Raw genomic sequence first — 14,974 nt, forward strand, 5'->3', positions numbered from 1 at the left:
CTAATAGGGCATGTAAAACAAGCATAATAAATATCCTTAGAGAAATAAGGGAGGATATTGAAAACTCAGAGCAAGAAGAGGATGTTATGAAGTAGAAACTAACTGTAGATAAAGGCTATGAACAATGTAATTATTGAAATAAAGAACTCAAGAGGTGTTCTTTGGCAGAATAGATACAGCTAAAGAATACATGAGTGAGCTGAAAATACAATCCCAAAAGGCATCCGTAAAGGGCAGAGAAAAACTCTAAGGAAGAAAAAATTAAGATGTTTGGATGATATAAATAAAAGTCCTAACTTCTAGCATATAGAATCTCTCTGAAGAAGAGAAAAGAGAGAGTGTCTAGGGAAGCACTGTGTGGAAAATATTAACTAAGAATTCTATAACAAATATTGTTATTATAAATAATAACTAAGAATATAAACCAAGAACGAAAGACACAGTACTTCGATACTGAAATGCTTACTGCATGATGAGCAGGACAGGTGTGGTGAGGGGGGGTAACAAAATGAGATAAATATTAGCAAAATTTTAAAATATCAAAGAACTAGAGAAAGTCACAAAAGTCCCGAGACAGAAAAGAGGAGACATTACTTATTAAAGAATAAGAATCAGGGCCGGCCCGGTGGCTCAGGCGGTTAGAGCTCCGTGCTCCTAACTCCAAAGGCTGCCGGTTCGATTCCCACATGGGCCAGTGGGTTCTCAACCACAAGGTTGCTGGTTCAATTCCTCGAGTCCCGCAAGGGATGGTGGGCTCTGCCCCCTGCAACTGGAAAATGGCAACTGGACCTGGAGCTGAGCTGCACCCTCTACAACTAAGACTGAAAGGACAATAACTTGAAGCTGAACGGCACCCTCCACAACTAAGATTGGAAGGACAACAACTTGACTTGGAAAAAAAAAGTCCTGGAAGCACACACTGTTCCCCAATAAAGTCCTGTTCCCCTTCCCCAATAAAATATTTAAAAAAAATAAAAAGAATAAGAATCAGATTGGCATCAACTTCTCCACAGCAAATCTAGATGCAAAGAGATAATGGAGAAACACCATCGACATGACGATAGATTACATGTCTAAATGTGGAATGGAATAACCAGATGATGGATTATTAACTGGAGGGTGATATTCAAAAACTCAGAAAATTTGCCTCCCCTAGTCACTCTTTGAAAGAACTCAGAAACGAGAAACGGAATTAATTCAAGAGGAAGAAACAAGTTGTTGGAGACAGGTGAGAAAAAAAACAGTAGTGATCATAAAAAGAAATCCTCGTCCATACAAATTTGTATATAAAACTCAGCGATATCAAAATGTAGGTGGAAGTGAAGGAAGGAAGGTGAAGGCATGCTTAGGTTCTTGCCTTGTTTGATTCAAACATTGATAAGAAAAAATTAAGTGTTCATATTGTCCCTCAATAAGTTAGGGGAATCACTAAAGGGATTACAATGAAACTTTCAAAGCAGTATAGAAAAGTAATTGATATACTCGATGAAAGGTGAGAGTAAAGAATTAAAAGAGGGGCCGGCCTGGTGGCTCAGGCGGTTGGAGCTCCATGCTCCTAACTCCGAAGGCTGCCGGTTCAATTCCCACATGGGCCAGTGGGCTCTCAACCACAAGGCTGCCAGTTCGATTCCTCGAGTCCCGCAAGGGATGGTGGGCTCTGCCCCCTGCAATTAAGATTGAAAACGGCACCTTGAGCTGAGCTGCCACTGAGCTCCTGGATGGCTCAGTTGGTTGGAGCGCATCCTCTCAACCACAGGGTTGCCAGTTCGATTCCTCGAGTCCCACAAGGGATGGTGGGCAGTGCCCCCTGCAACTAGTAACGGCAAGTGGACCTGGAGCTGAGCTGCGCCCTCCACAACTACGATTGAAAGGACAACAACTTGACTTGGAAAAAAATCCTGGAAGTACACACTGTTCCCCAATAAAGTCCTGTCCTCCTTCCCCAATAAAATCTTAAAAAAAAAAAAAAAAAAAGAATTAAAAGAAAACAATGAGAGAGCATGGTATTGATACCAAAAACAAAGGCAACAAAAACAGAACTAAACAAGTGGGCCTACATCAAACTAAAAAGCTTCGGCACAGCAAGGAAACCATCAGTGAAATGAAAAGGTGGCCTACCTTTTTATTCATACAACACTATAGCCAAAAAAACCCACAATCTGATTAAAAAGTGAGCAGAGGATCTGAATAGACATTTTTCCAGAGAAGACATACAGAGGGCCAGTGAGCACGTGAGAAAGTGCGTAACATCACTAGTCCTCAGAAAAATGCAAATCAAAACCACAATGAGATACCACCTCACATCTGTCAGAATGGCTACGATCAGCAAGACAAGAGATGACAAATGTTGGTGAAGATGAGAGGGAAGGGAAAACCCTCAAGCACTGTTGGCGGGAATGTAAATGGGTGCGGCCACTATGGAAAACAGTATGAGGGTTCCTCAAAAAATTAAACATAGAACTGCCATACGATCCAGCAATCCCACTTCTGGATATTTAGCTGAAGAAAATTAAAACACTAACTCAAAAAGATACAGGCACCCCCATGTTCATTGCAGCATTATTTACAATAGCCAAGACATGGAAGCAACCTAAGTGTCCATAGATGATGAATGATAAAGAAAATGTTATATATATATATATATATATATATATATATATATATATATATATATATATATATATAAAATCTATCTATCATCTATCTATCTATCTATCCATCTATGCATATACATATTGATATATATATATACACACACACAATGGAATATTATTGAGCCATTAAAGAGAAGGAAATCTTGCCATCTGGGACAACATAAATGGACTTGGAGGGCATTATGCTAAGTCAGACAAAGAAAGACAAATACCATATGATCTCACTTATATGAGGAATCTAAAAAAAAAAAAAAACCACACCCTACCTCATAGCTACAGAGAAGAAATTGGTGGTTGCAGGGGGTGAGGAGTGGGCAAAATGGGTGAAGGTGGTCAAAAGGTACAAACTTCCAGTTATAAAATAAACAATTCATGGGGATGCAATGTACAACATGGTAACCATAGTTAATAATACTGCATTGCATTTGTAACTATGTATGGTGATGAATGTTACCTAGATTTATTGTGGTGATGATTTCCCAATATGTACAAATACCAAATCATTATGTTGTACACCTGAAATTAATATCATGTTATATGTCAATTATATCTCAATTTTTTTAAAAAAAGAATTCAGAATCCACAGAGGTCTTTGCAATCAGGGAAAACCCAGTACGTGACTCTAGACAAGCTTTTCACCTCCTCTAAACCCCATTCCTTATCTGTAAAATGAGGAGAAGAATATTTATCTCATGACAACCTACTATCTACGATAAAGTAGCACATAAATGTATGTTGTTTGATTTCAAGAGAATAAACATTTTATATTTCAGAACCATGAAGTCAGGTACATAAATTGTGAAACATAAATAAACGTAAATCCCCACCTCAGATACAAAAGAATATTTACCTCATAGGCTTGGCAGAATGCCATTGATCATATGGGAGATATCATGATAAAGTTTTTTAAATGACCATAGAATGATTGCTGCAATTGAACAAAACAGCTAAGGATGCAAAATCAAAGTGAGATGTTTCATTAGTAAATCCATTAAGTATATAATATAGTTACTATGTACTATTTTTACAACTTTATTGAAGTATAATTGATGTACTATAAAACAGCACATATTTAGAATGAAATTTGTACGTGAAACCATCACCACAATCAATTTAACAAACATTTCCATGACACACAGAAATTTCTTTGGGGTCCTTTGTCATCTACCCTTCCTTCCACTCTCATCCTCAGGAAACCACTAAACTGCTTCCTGTCAGTGTAGTTTGCATTTTCTAGAATTTCCTATCAGTGAAATCACACACTATGAGAGGATTATTTTGGCCTGGCTTTTCACTCACTATAATGTTCTGGGGTTTCATCATGTCATTGCAAGCACCAGGAGTCTATTCCTTTTTCTTGCTAAGTTGTATTCCATTGTACAGTGTGGAAGACAGAAAAATGATCCCTGGGTGCTCCATGCCTATATAACTGACCTCCCCCCCAAAAAACTCTGGACACCAAGGTGAGCCTTCCTAGTTGGCAATATTCTGTGTGTGCTGTCCCGTGATGCGGCTGGGAGAAATGTGCTGTCCACATCACTCCAAGGGGAGAGACAACTGAAAGCTCAAACCTGGTCTCTCCTGGACGCGGCCCTTTTTCTTTTGTTGATTTTAAGCTCTGTCCTTTCACTGTAATAAACCATAAATGTGATGAAAACAGCTTTTCGGAGTTCACTCTTTCTGCCATGTGAGGACACAGCAAGAAGATGGCCGTCTGCAAACCAGGAAGCGGGCCCTCCCCAGACTCGGACCCTGTACCCTGATCATGCACTTCCTGGCCAGCCTCCAAAACTATGAAAAACAATTGTTTGTTGTTTAAGCCACCCAGTCTATGGTAATTTGTTATAGCAGCCTAAATGGACTAAGACAGTGAGGTGAAAAAAAAAATCTCCAAGTATTAATGGCTTAAAAAATATCTTTGGTTGTTGATCACCAGTCTACGGGTCAGCTGGATAGTTCTTTCGGTCTTGGATGAGCTCATCTGTCAGGTGTGGGTTGGTAGGTGGTTCTGTTTGTGGAAGTTGGCTGGATGTCAGTTGGGAGCCCTAGGTGTATTTAGTGCATTCTCTAGCAGGTTAGCCCAGGCTTATCCCCATGGCAGTGGAAACTTTCCAGAGAGCAGACAGGAGATACAAAGATTCTTGAGACCTAGACTCAGAACCGACACAGTGTCACTTCTGCCACATTCTATTGGTCAAGGCCTGTCAAATTGTAGGTGTGGGGAAACTGACTCCATTCCTTGAGAGAAAGAACTACAAAGTCACGATGCAAAGGCCATAGGTGGGGGGATTGTGGCCACTTTTTCTTTATGTGACCCTAATGGGCAACTGTGAGCCTATTCTTTTATATTAAGAGAAAGAGAAAGCAAGCCCAATTTCTAGTCAAAAAGAGTGTCTTTCAGAGGAGATCTGTAGAAGGAGTGACTTACGTTTCAGTGCCAAGAAACAGTCCATCTGTAACAGTCATTAGAGACGTTCTCAAATACTCTGGCTCTCCTTCTGCACACAGAGTGGAGTTCCACACCCCTGCCTGTTTGAAGCTTGGCAGGGCCATGTGACTTACCTTCCCAGTGGAATGTGAGAGGAGGGACTACGCACCCCTTCAATGGAAATTTTAAGAACTCGTACACACTTGACCATGTTTTGAAGTTTCTCTTGGCTGGGGCGACTAGCTAGAGGCTGTTTCATCAGCCTTGGGACCCAGGCTGATGAAAATAATGTGTAATAGCACTCCCAGCTGACAAGGTGCATGAACGAGAAATAAACCTTTGTGTGTTAGGCCACTGGGGCCGGGGTGGGGGGTTACTGCAGCGTAACGTAGCTTATATGACTGACATGTCACTCTAGGTATTTTAAGCATAAAGGGATCTAATGCAGGGAAATCAGTGATTTACAAAGTCATTGCATGCAGCTGCTATGGAAAACAATTTGGCAGTTCCTCAAGACATTAAGCATAGGGGCAGACGGGTGGCTCAGTTGGTTAGAGCGCAAGCTCTGGGCAGCGGGGCTGCCCATTCGATTCCCACATAGGCCAGCGAACTGTGCCCTCTGCGACTAGAGTGAAGTCAAAGAGCTGCCGTTGAGCTCCCGGGCGGCCAGATGGCTCAGTGGGTTGGAGCGCGGGCTCTCAACCACAAGGTTGCTGGTTCAACTCTTTGACTCTTGCAAGGGATGCTGGGCTGTGCCCCCTGCAACGAGCAACAGTAAATGGACCTGGAGCTGAGCTGTGCCCTCCACAGCTAAGACTGAAAGGACAACAACTTGAAGCTGAACGGCACCCTCCACAACTAAGATTGAAAGGACAACAACTTGACGTGGAAAAGTCCCGGAAGTACACAGTGTTCCCCAATAAAGTGCTGTTCCCCTTCCCCAATAAAATCTTTAAAAAAAACCAACCCACAACATTAAGCATAGAATGACCCAGCAATTCTAGTCCTAATTATATGAGGTCTGACAATTAAGTTCGCAATTAAGTTCGCGAACTCATCCTAGAAAAAGTGCTACATACTCATTGCTGAATATCACTATGGTCACCTTTGAAGTACTCCCCTTGGGAAGCTATGTACTGATGCCAGCGCCTAGTCCACCCTTCAAAGCAATTTTGGAACTCTTTCTGGAATGGCCATCAGAGCTGTTGTCGTATTACCCTTGATGTCCTGAATGTCATCAAAATGTCTTCCTTTCCATATTTCCTTTATCTTCAGGTAAAGAAAGAAGTCATTGGGGGCCAGATGAGGTGAGTAGGGAGGGTATTCCAATACAGTTATTTGTTTACTGGCTAAAAACTCCCTCACAGACAGTGCCGTGTGAGCTGGTGCATTGTCGTGATGCAAGAGCCATGAATTATTGGTGATAAGTTCAGGTTGTCTAACTTTTTCACGCAGCCTTTTCAGCACTTCCAAATAGTGAACTTAGTTAACTGTTTGTCCAGTTAGTACAAATTCATAATGAATAATCCCTCTGATATAAAATAAAGGTTAGCAACATCATTGCAACAAGTTCGAGAATTGAAAACAAGGACTCAAACACATACGTGTATACCAGTGTTCACAGCAGCACTAGTCACCATTGTCAAAAAGTGGAAACAACCCAAGTGTCCACCAGCATGGGAATGGATAAGCAATATAAGATGTATACAGGCAATAGAATATTATTCAACCATAAAAAAGGAACGAAGGTCTGATACTTTCTACAACATGGATGAACCTTGAAGACATTATGCTAAGTGAAATGAGCCAGATACACAAGGACAAATAACGTTGAGATTAGACTTACATGAAATATTTAGAGTAGGCAAATTCAAGGACAGAAAGTAGTATAAAGGTTACCAGGGGCTGGGTGTATGGGGGAAACAGGCAGTTATTGCTTAATGGGTACAGAGTTTCTGTATAGGGTGAATCCCATGCGTGAGGGCTCCACCCTCATGACCTAAACACCTCCTGAAGGCCCCTCCTCCTAGTCAGGCACTCAGTATAACAATCACCACGACCATCATCATCACCGTCACTTTCCTCACCAGCATCATCGTCATTACTAACCCCATCATAACATCCTCATCTTTTCCTCCTCCTCCTCTATCACCATCATCATCATCACCATCACAGCTGTCTTGGCTTGAGTTTCCTCAAAAGCAGACTCTAAGAGCTTGAGTGCAGGCAGTTTATTTAGGAGGCGATTCCAGAAATCACAAGTGGGGAATGTGAATCAGGAACGGGCAGACATCTAACAAAGGGGGTACTCATGAGTAGGTCACTGCTGAGGGCAGATGGGGCTTAATCACAGGGACACCTGTGAACCCAAGCAGATTGTGCCTCAGAATTCTCCTCCTAGGAGAGAGAAGCTGAGCCATCTGTCCACCGACTCCCGTCACCCACAGGTCGAGGATTGCCCCTGGAGCATGGTTTTATTCCTATATTGTTGCACAGCAAATCTCAAACAAAGTAGCTTTAAAATGTTTTTATAGAATCTCTCAAGATTCTGTGGATGGACTTCTGGGTAGTTCTCACCCGGGGCCTCTTATTCAGTTACAGTCAGATGATGGCTGGGGCTGTACTCACTTGAAGGTCTAACCGGGCTGGACGTGCCAGGCAGCTCGCTCACATGGCTGGCAGTTCATTCTGGCTATAAAGTGGGAGCACAGCTGGGACTGTCAACCAGAGTGCCTACATGTGGGCTCTCCATACGGTTTGGGCTGAGAAGTGAAACGGGCATAGTTTAGAGTCAGATTGCCTGGTTTTCATCTTCCCACTCACCGACCCACCCCCAACACACACACTTATTGCTCCGCGAATTACTACTTAACCTCTCTGAAGTACTGTATTGATTAATATTAATGCCCTTTTACCATGCCTTCTCGAATGCTCATCGGTTGATCCTCAATTTCAAAGTTGAGCACAATATCCAGGTTCTCCCACCCACCCCATGGTGGCCTAAGCTGGGACATGACCACCTGTGGCAGATTAGATTACTCTTCAGAAGTCTTCAATCCATCCACCTAATTTCCTTGGAAGGAATGTACTTCTGCCCCTTTATACTGGGCTTGGCCATGTGACTTGCTTGGCCAATAGGATGATGGCACACAGAACACAGAGACTGGAAATATACTTGTGCAGTTGGATTCACACCTCTGCTATCACCATGAGAAGGATATTCCTGGAATAGCCCGCTGGTTCCAAGCATTGGAGGCATGTGCCAAGGCCAGCCAAGATCAGCCCACCCACAAACACCCGAGGGAGCTCAGTCAAGATCATCGAGCAACCCAGCCATGCCCAGCCCTAGTCAATCAAGGCCAGATGACTTCAGACATATGGGAGAGCCCAGCCAAGATCAGCAGAGCCACCCATCCACAATCAGCTGACCCTCAGCCAAACCCCCAGATGCATGGTGCTAAATAAATGTCCATATGTGTACATCACACACAAGTTTTGGTTGTTTGTTACCCAAAGAGTTAACTGATACATTACCAGCGGTATACCCACAAACCATCTCATTACATATTTGCAATGTGAGTATATGACCACCAGATTATTTTTATTTTATTTATGATCCACAGAGCAAGATGATGTTGGCAAAATAGTGGGAAATTGTTTCCCAGAACCAGATGTTAAATTCAGATGACCTGGAAGGCTAAAGGCGGTTTTGCAACCACATAAGTTTCAGGGTGAGGTGGTTGGGGGAGGGGGGCTAACAGGCTTGAAAAATCCATGCTCAGGATTTCCCATGACGTGGCTGGACTTCACCCAGATTTTTTTTCTGGAGGCTAGATGACATGTGATACTGCAACACATCAAATGCAGAAGCAGCTATGAGGATTCCAGTTGTCTTCTATTGAGCAGATGTTAAATATCCTAAAAAATGTACAATAATGCCACTTTCCTCATTATTTTTTTTTGAAAATACAGCATTTCCAAATGTTATTGATGTTAAAATACAATGAGTTTCCAAATGTCCATCAACAGATGAATGGATAAACAAAATGTTTGTGTACAATGGAATATTACTCAGCCTTAAAAAGGAAGGAAATGGGGCCGGCCCGGTGGCTCAGGTGGTTGGAGTGTTGTGCTCCTAACGCCGAAGGCCACTGGTTCAATTCCCACATGGGCCAGTGAGCTGCAACCACTACAGCTAAGATTGTGAACAACAGCTCTCCCTGGAGCTGGGCAGCCATGAGCAGCCAGAGGTTGGCATGAGCTGCTGTGGGTTGCTGTGAGCAACCCACTGATGACTGGTAATCAACTGCCTCAGCAAGGGGAGCACAAGGCTCATAACACCAGCATGGGCCATGGAGCTGTGTCCTACACAACTAGGCTGAGAAACAATGGCTCGAACCAGAGTAAGGGGGGGAGGCAGAAGAAAAGGGGGACAAAAAAAAGAAGGAAGGAAATTCTGACACATGCTACAACATTGATGAACCTTGAAAACATTATGCTAAATGAAATGAGACAGATGCAAAAAGACAAACGTATGATTCCATTTGCATGGATAAATTTGCCTATTCTAGGCAAATTCTATAAATTTGCCTATTCTAGGCAAATTTATAGACACAGAAAGTAGAATAGACATTACCTAGGATTGGGGGTGGGGAAATGGGGAGTTAGTGTTTAAACGGTACAGAGTTTCAGATGGGGAGGACGGAAAAGTTCTGGAGTTGAATGGTAGTGATGGTTGCACAATCATGTGAATTTATACTTGGTGCCACAGAACAGTACACTTAAAAAATGGTTAAAATGGGGCTGGCCCGGTGGCTCAGGCAGTTGGAGCGTGTCCTCTCAACCACAAGGTTACCAGTTCGACTCCCACAAGGGATGGTGGGCTGCACCCCCTGCAACTAGTAATGGCAACTGGACCTGGAGCTGAGCTGCGCTCTCCACAACTAAGACTGAAAAGACAACAACTTGACCTGGAAAAAGTCCTGGAAGTATACACACTGTTCCCCAATAAAGTCCTGTTCCCTTTTCCCCCCTCCAAAAAAAATGGTCAAAATGGTCAATTTTATGTTATGTATATTTTACCACAATAAAATAATTGCCAAAAATGCAATGGATTGGGGCCGGCCCAGTGGCTCAGGCGGTTAGAGCTCCATGCTCCTAACTCCAAAGGCTGCCGGTTCAATTCCCACATGGCCCAGTGCGCTCTCAACCACAATGTTGCCAGTTCAATTCCTCGAGTCCCGCAAGGGATGGTGGGCTCTGCTCCCTGCAACTAAGATTGAACATGGGACCTTGAGCTGAGCTGCCGCTGAGCTCCCGGATGGCTCAATTGGTTGGAGGGTATCCTCTCAACCACAAGGTTGCCCGATGGACTCCCACAATGGATGGTGGGCAGCACCCCCTGCAACTAAAAATGGCAACTGAACCTGGAGCTGAGCTGCACCCTCCAAAACTAAGACTGAAAGGACAACTACTTGAAGCTGAACGGCACCCTTCACAACTAAGATTGAAAGGACAACTTGACTTAGAAAAAAGTCCTGAAAGTACACACTGTTCCCCAATAAAGTCCTGTTCCCCTTCCCCAATAAAATCTTTTAAAAAAAATGCAATGGATTTACTATGGTTAGTTTCAAATGAATTAATAAATACTTTTTTCAACTTCTCAGTTTAATACCTAAATATTGATAGATAAATCCCACCAACACAAAATCTCTTTGGGCGGTCCTAAATAATTTTTTATTTTTAAGGGTATAAAAGAATGCTGAGACCAACAAGTCTGAGAACCGCTGCTCTATATACAGCTGAGGTGAGCTTGAGCTAGCTGCCCCTGGCACTTGACTGCAAACGCCCAGGAATTAAATAGCAGTAAGGTAGTTTAAGTTTCTTCTGGCCAAAGTAGGCAGGCGACCTCTAGTGGAAGTACAAGGTATTGCTTGACAGAGAGAAATTGCTCTGGGGAGTAATTTACATTGTAGAGTCCGCTGAGATCCCAAAACAGAGATGATCGCCTGAAATGAGGACTTTATTTCAGCATGTTAACTTTAAATCCTGAACCATGCCTCCTTTTCATGCACATTCACACACTCAGAGACCCAGTCACATTCACACATACACACATTTACACACAGAAACAACTAGATGTTCACAAACAAAACGCACAGAGACACAGACACGATCACACACTCACCATCTCTCATAGAGACCCACGTATGTGCACACACAGAAATGTCACGCACACACAAAGAGACACAACCTCACACATGGGCACACACTCACATAGTCACAGACACTTTCAAATACACAGATACACACATTAAAAATTGTATATCATTAACAATGGAATTTACCGTGTTTCCCTGAAAATAAGACCTAACCGGAAAATAAGCTCTAGATGATTTTTCAGGATGACATCCCCTGAACATAAGTCCTAATGTGTCTTTTGGAGCAAACCTTAATATAAGACCCGGTCTTATTTTCAGGGAATAACGGTAGTAAATGAACGTCATTTTCTATTTTTAAAATACTGCAATTGAAAATGAGTTTCTACCCAAAGCCATTAAATAAATGTTGAACAAATAATTAAAATGAATCTAGGTTTTGGCAGTCTGCCCAATTAGAGGTCCACAATCCCTTAACTGAAGTCCTTGGAGACAGATGCGTTTCAGAACTCAAAATTGTTCTACTTTTAGGAAAGTAATTCTGAGGGAATGCCATGTATTATGTAACACTCACAGAGCCTGAAGCAGCCCCCTCCCCATCAGACATGTTACTATATTTGCAGCAAACTGTGTGAAAATTCACACCAAAAAAAGATAAATGAAAAGTATAAATAACTGATATTTGTTTATTTCCCACCGCGTGAGACTGGGCCAAAATTACCCCCAAGGAAATATTTTTTGGTTTTTAGCTTTTTGGAATTTGGAATTGTAGATAAATGATGCGGGATTGTGTATTAGCAGGCCCCTCACACGTACATCTACATATATTCCTGTTCTGATTGTAAATCTTCAATTCCAGGAATGGACAGGGGAAAGGACCGCAAGATCCGGGAGGCGAGCGACTCTTCGGCGCCCCCTCCTGGCAGTCCCAGCCCTTGCAATTCGGCTGCGGAGTTGGGATGTCAACTGGCTTTGGCCAAATCCAGCGATGAGTCCTAATTGGTCTAAACCTTTAGAGTCATCCTGTCTTCACTTGCCAGTGAGTGGTTCAGAAACCCAAGCCTTAACCAACCAGCACCTGACATACCTCTGGCGCAGGCATTTGTTCTGGGGTTGTCATGTGAGCCATATTGATCCAATCAGATTGAAGTAAAGCCCCTAAGCTCACCGGTAGGGGCCAAGCCTCCTTATATCTGAGGGATGGGAATGAGGCGCTCATGGGTGCCTAGATCTGTGAGCATTTTGCGAAGCCGCCTGGGGATAAGACTGGTCCCGTGCGCAGAAAGAACTAGAAACAGTTTAAGGCCCTAGTGGCCATGGAAGGGCGTTGGAGCGCCACGCTTCTAACTCCGAGGTCACGGGTTCGATTCCCACATGGGCCAGTGAGCTGCTAAGATTGTGAACAACAGTTCTTCCTGGAGCTAGGTGGCCGTGAGTAGCCGGAGGTTGGCGTGAGCTGCCACAGGCTGCTGTGAGCGGCTGACCAATGACTGGCGGCTGACTGCCTCAGCTGGGGGAAGAGCAAGGCTCATATACCAGCATGGGCCAGGGAGCTGTGTCCTACACAACTAGACTGAGAAACAACGGCTTGAACCGGAGTGGGAGGGGGGAGGCAGAAGGGGGGGAAAAGATTCTGCTGCTGAGAGCCCAGCTGTCTGACAGCCCCACCGCATTGGTGCCAAGGCTATACCTCTTTCAGGTTGTTCCCAATGACAGAACACAGTGGGTACTAGTGCCAGTCCACTACCTGACCCAGGACTCCTCTGATGGGCAACTCTGCTCAAGGACCCCACCCCATGGACATATACACCCAGACTTCTTCAGAACTGTATTACGGCCTGAGGCTCCTCTCACCCAGTCCCTCCTTCCCTCTGACCTTTCACAGATCTTGGATGGATGGTGGTGATGCTTGCCCAGCATTGTGAATGTACTTAATGCCCTGAACTGAACACTTTAAAATGGTAACTTTTATGCTATGTGCATTTCACACACACACACACACACACTTACTATCCACTTCTCTGCTCTCCAGGCACCACCCTGGTCTAACCACCATCACCCCTCACCTGAACCATGGCAGTGGCCTCCTCACTGGGCTCCCAGGTTTCACCCTAGCCCCTACAGTTCATTCCCCACGCGGCAGTTAGGGGGCCTGTTAATACCTAAGTTAGCTCACATTTCTCCACGGCTCAGAAGTCTCCCATGGCTCCACCTCACTCAGAGTAGAAGCCGAGGTCCTCACCGTGGCCCATTCGGCCCTACACAATATCCCCCACTCTCTGCTGTCTTACCTCCTCCTGCTCGCCTCCTCACTCACTCTGTTCCAGACACACTGGCCTCTTTGCTGTTCCTCCAACAAGCCAACCACCTCCAGCCTCACAGCCTTTGCACTTGCTGTTCTCACTTCCTGGGCACTCTCCCCCCAGAGATGTGCAAGTCCTACCCTCATTTCTCTTAAGCTTCTGCTCAGCAACCAGCAACTCCATCACGCCCTTTCACCTTTACCCTGTTTCTCCTTTGTGCTTATTATTACCTGACAGAACATATATTTAAATTACTCATCATTTTTTTTGTCTGTCTCCCCACTAATATGTCAGTGCCGTTGAGAGCAGGAGTTTTTGCCTGTTTTGTTCACTGCTGTGTCCCCAGTGCTTAAAATAAGGCCTGGCACTTAGTAAATGCTCACAAAATATTTGTTAAATGAAAGATTAAGGGATAGTGACCAAAAGAGAGGCAAGAAGAGACACAAAGGGAGGAGATATGGGAGTCAGAGAAGCTGAACTAGGGGAGAAATGGGAAAGAAGAGCGAGGTGGGGGTGTTGGGCAAAATAGGGGGAGAGAAATGAGGAAGGCAGAAGACAGAGAGAGCTGGGTGGAGCGCAACAGAGATTAGAGTCTGTCAGAGAGTAAGAGATACAGACTAGTTAAGAGACATCAGGGAGAGACACGCAAGGATTGAGAGAGAGAGACAAACAGAAAGAGAAAACGGGAGAGAGAGGAGGATGGAGAGGGAGAGACAGAGACAAGAAGAGAAACCAAGAGATCGAGAAAAATGGGGCTGGGAGCAGAGAGCTGGAAAAAAAAATGGGTGGGCCAGTGGGGACAGAGATGAAGTCCCTCCCTCTAATTCACCGTTTGCTGATGTCCAGATCTCTGGGCTGACTTGATATCCCTTGGGATCCAAGCTGTGGTTCTTGAAGCCCTGAGGGACAAAGGTGGGTAAAGAGTATGTGATGCTGTTCTAAGACCTTTGGATCACTAGCTTATTTAATCCTCAGAGAAACTCTGTGAGATAGGTATTATCATCATCTTTATTTTACAAGACCAAAGAGGTTGAGTAACCTGCCCAAAGTCACACAGTTAGCGAGAGAAAGAGCTGGAATTTGAATCAGGGCACCGTGGCCCCAAAGTGAGCCCCCCTAACCACCACCAATGCTAACTGTAAAGATGTACTGGCTTCCTGAGTTTCTCTTCAGTCTGGGAAGTGGTGCTGGAGAGGCAGACAAGAGGTGGGGACATGCCGAGAATGACTGACCCCATCCCTCTCCACATCCACAGATACCCGTCTGAGGGAGGAGGCTCAGCTTCACTCTCCTGAGAAAGTCTCCAGTTCCAGGCAGCAGGCTGGAAAGGATAACTACCTACTGCATGAAGGGTCCACTGCCCTGCCCAGACCAGTCAGACCTCAGTCTTCCAGGTGGGAAAAGGGACTCACCTCTGATTCTTTCAGCGGA

This window comes from Rhinolophus sinicus, chromosome 8 (assembly GCF_057876585.1).
Source record: "Rhinolophus sinicus isolate RSI-liver-muscle chromosome 8, RSI-T2T, whole genome shotgun sequence".
Lineage (NCBI taxonomy): Eukaryota > Metazoa > Chordata > Mammalia > Chiroptera > Rhinolophidae > Rhinolophus > Rhinolophus sinicus.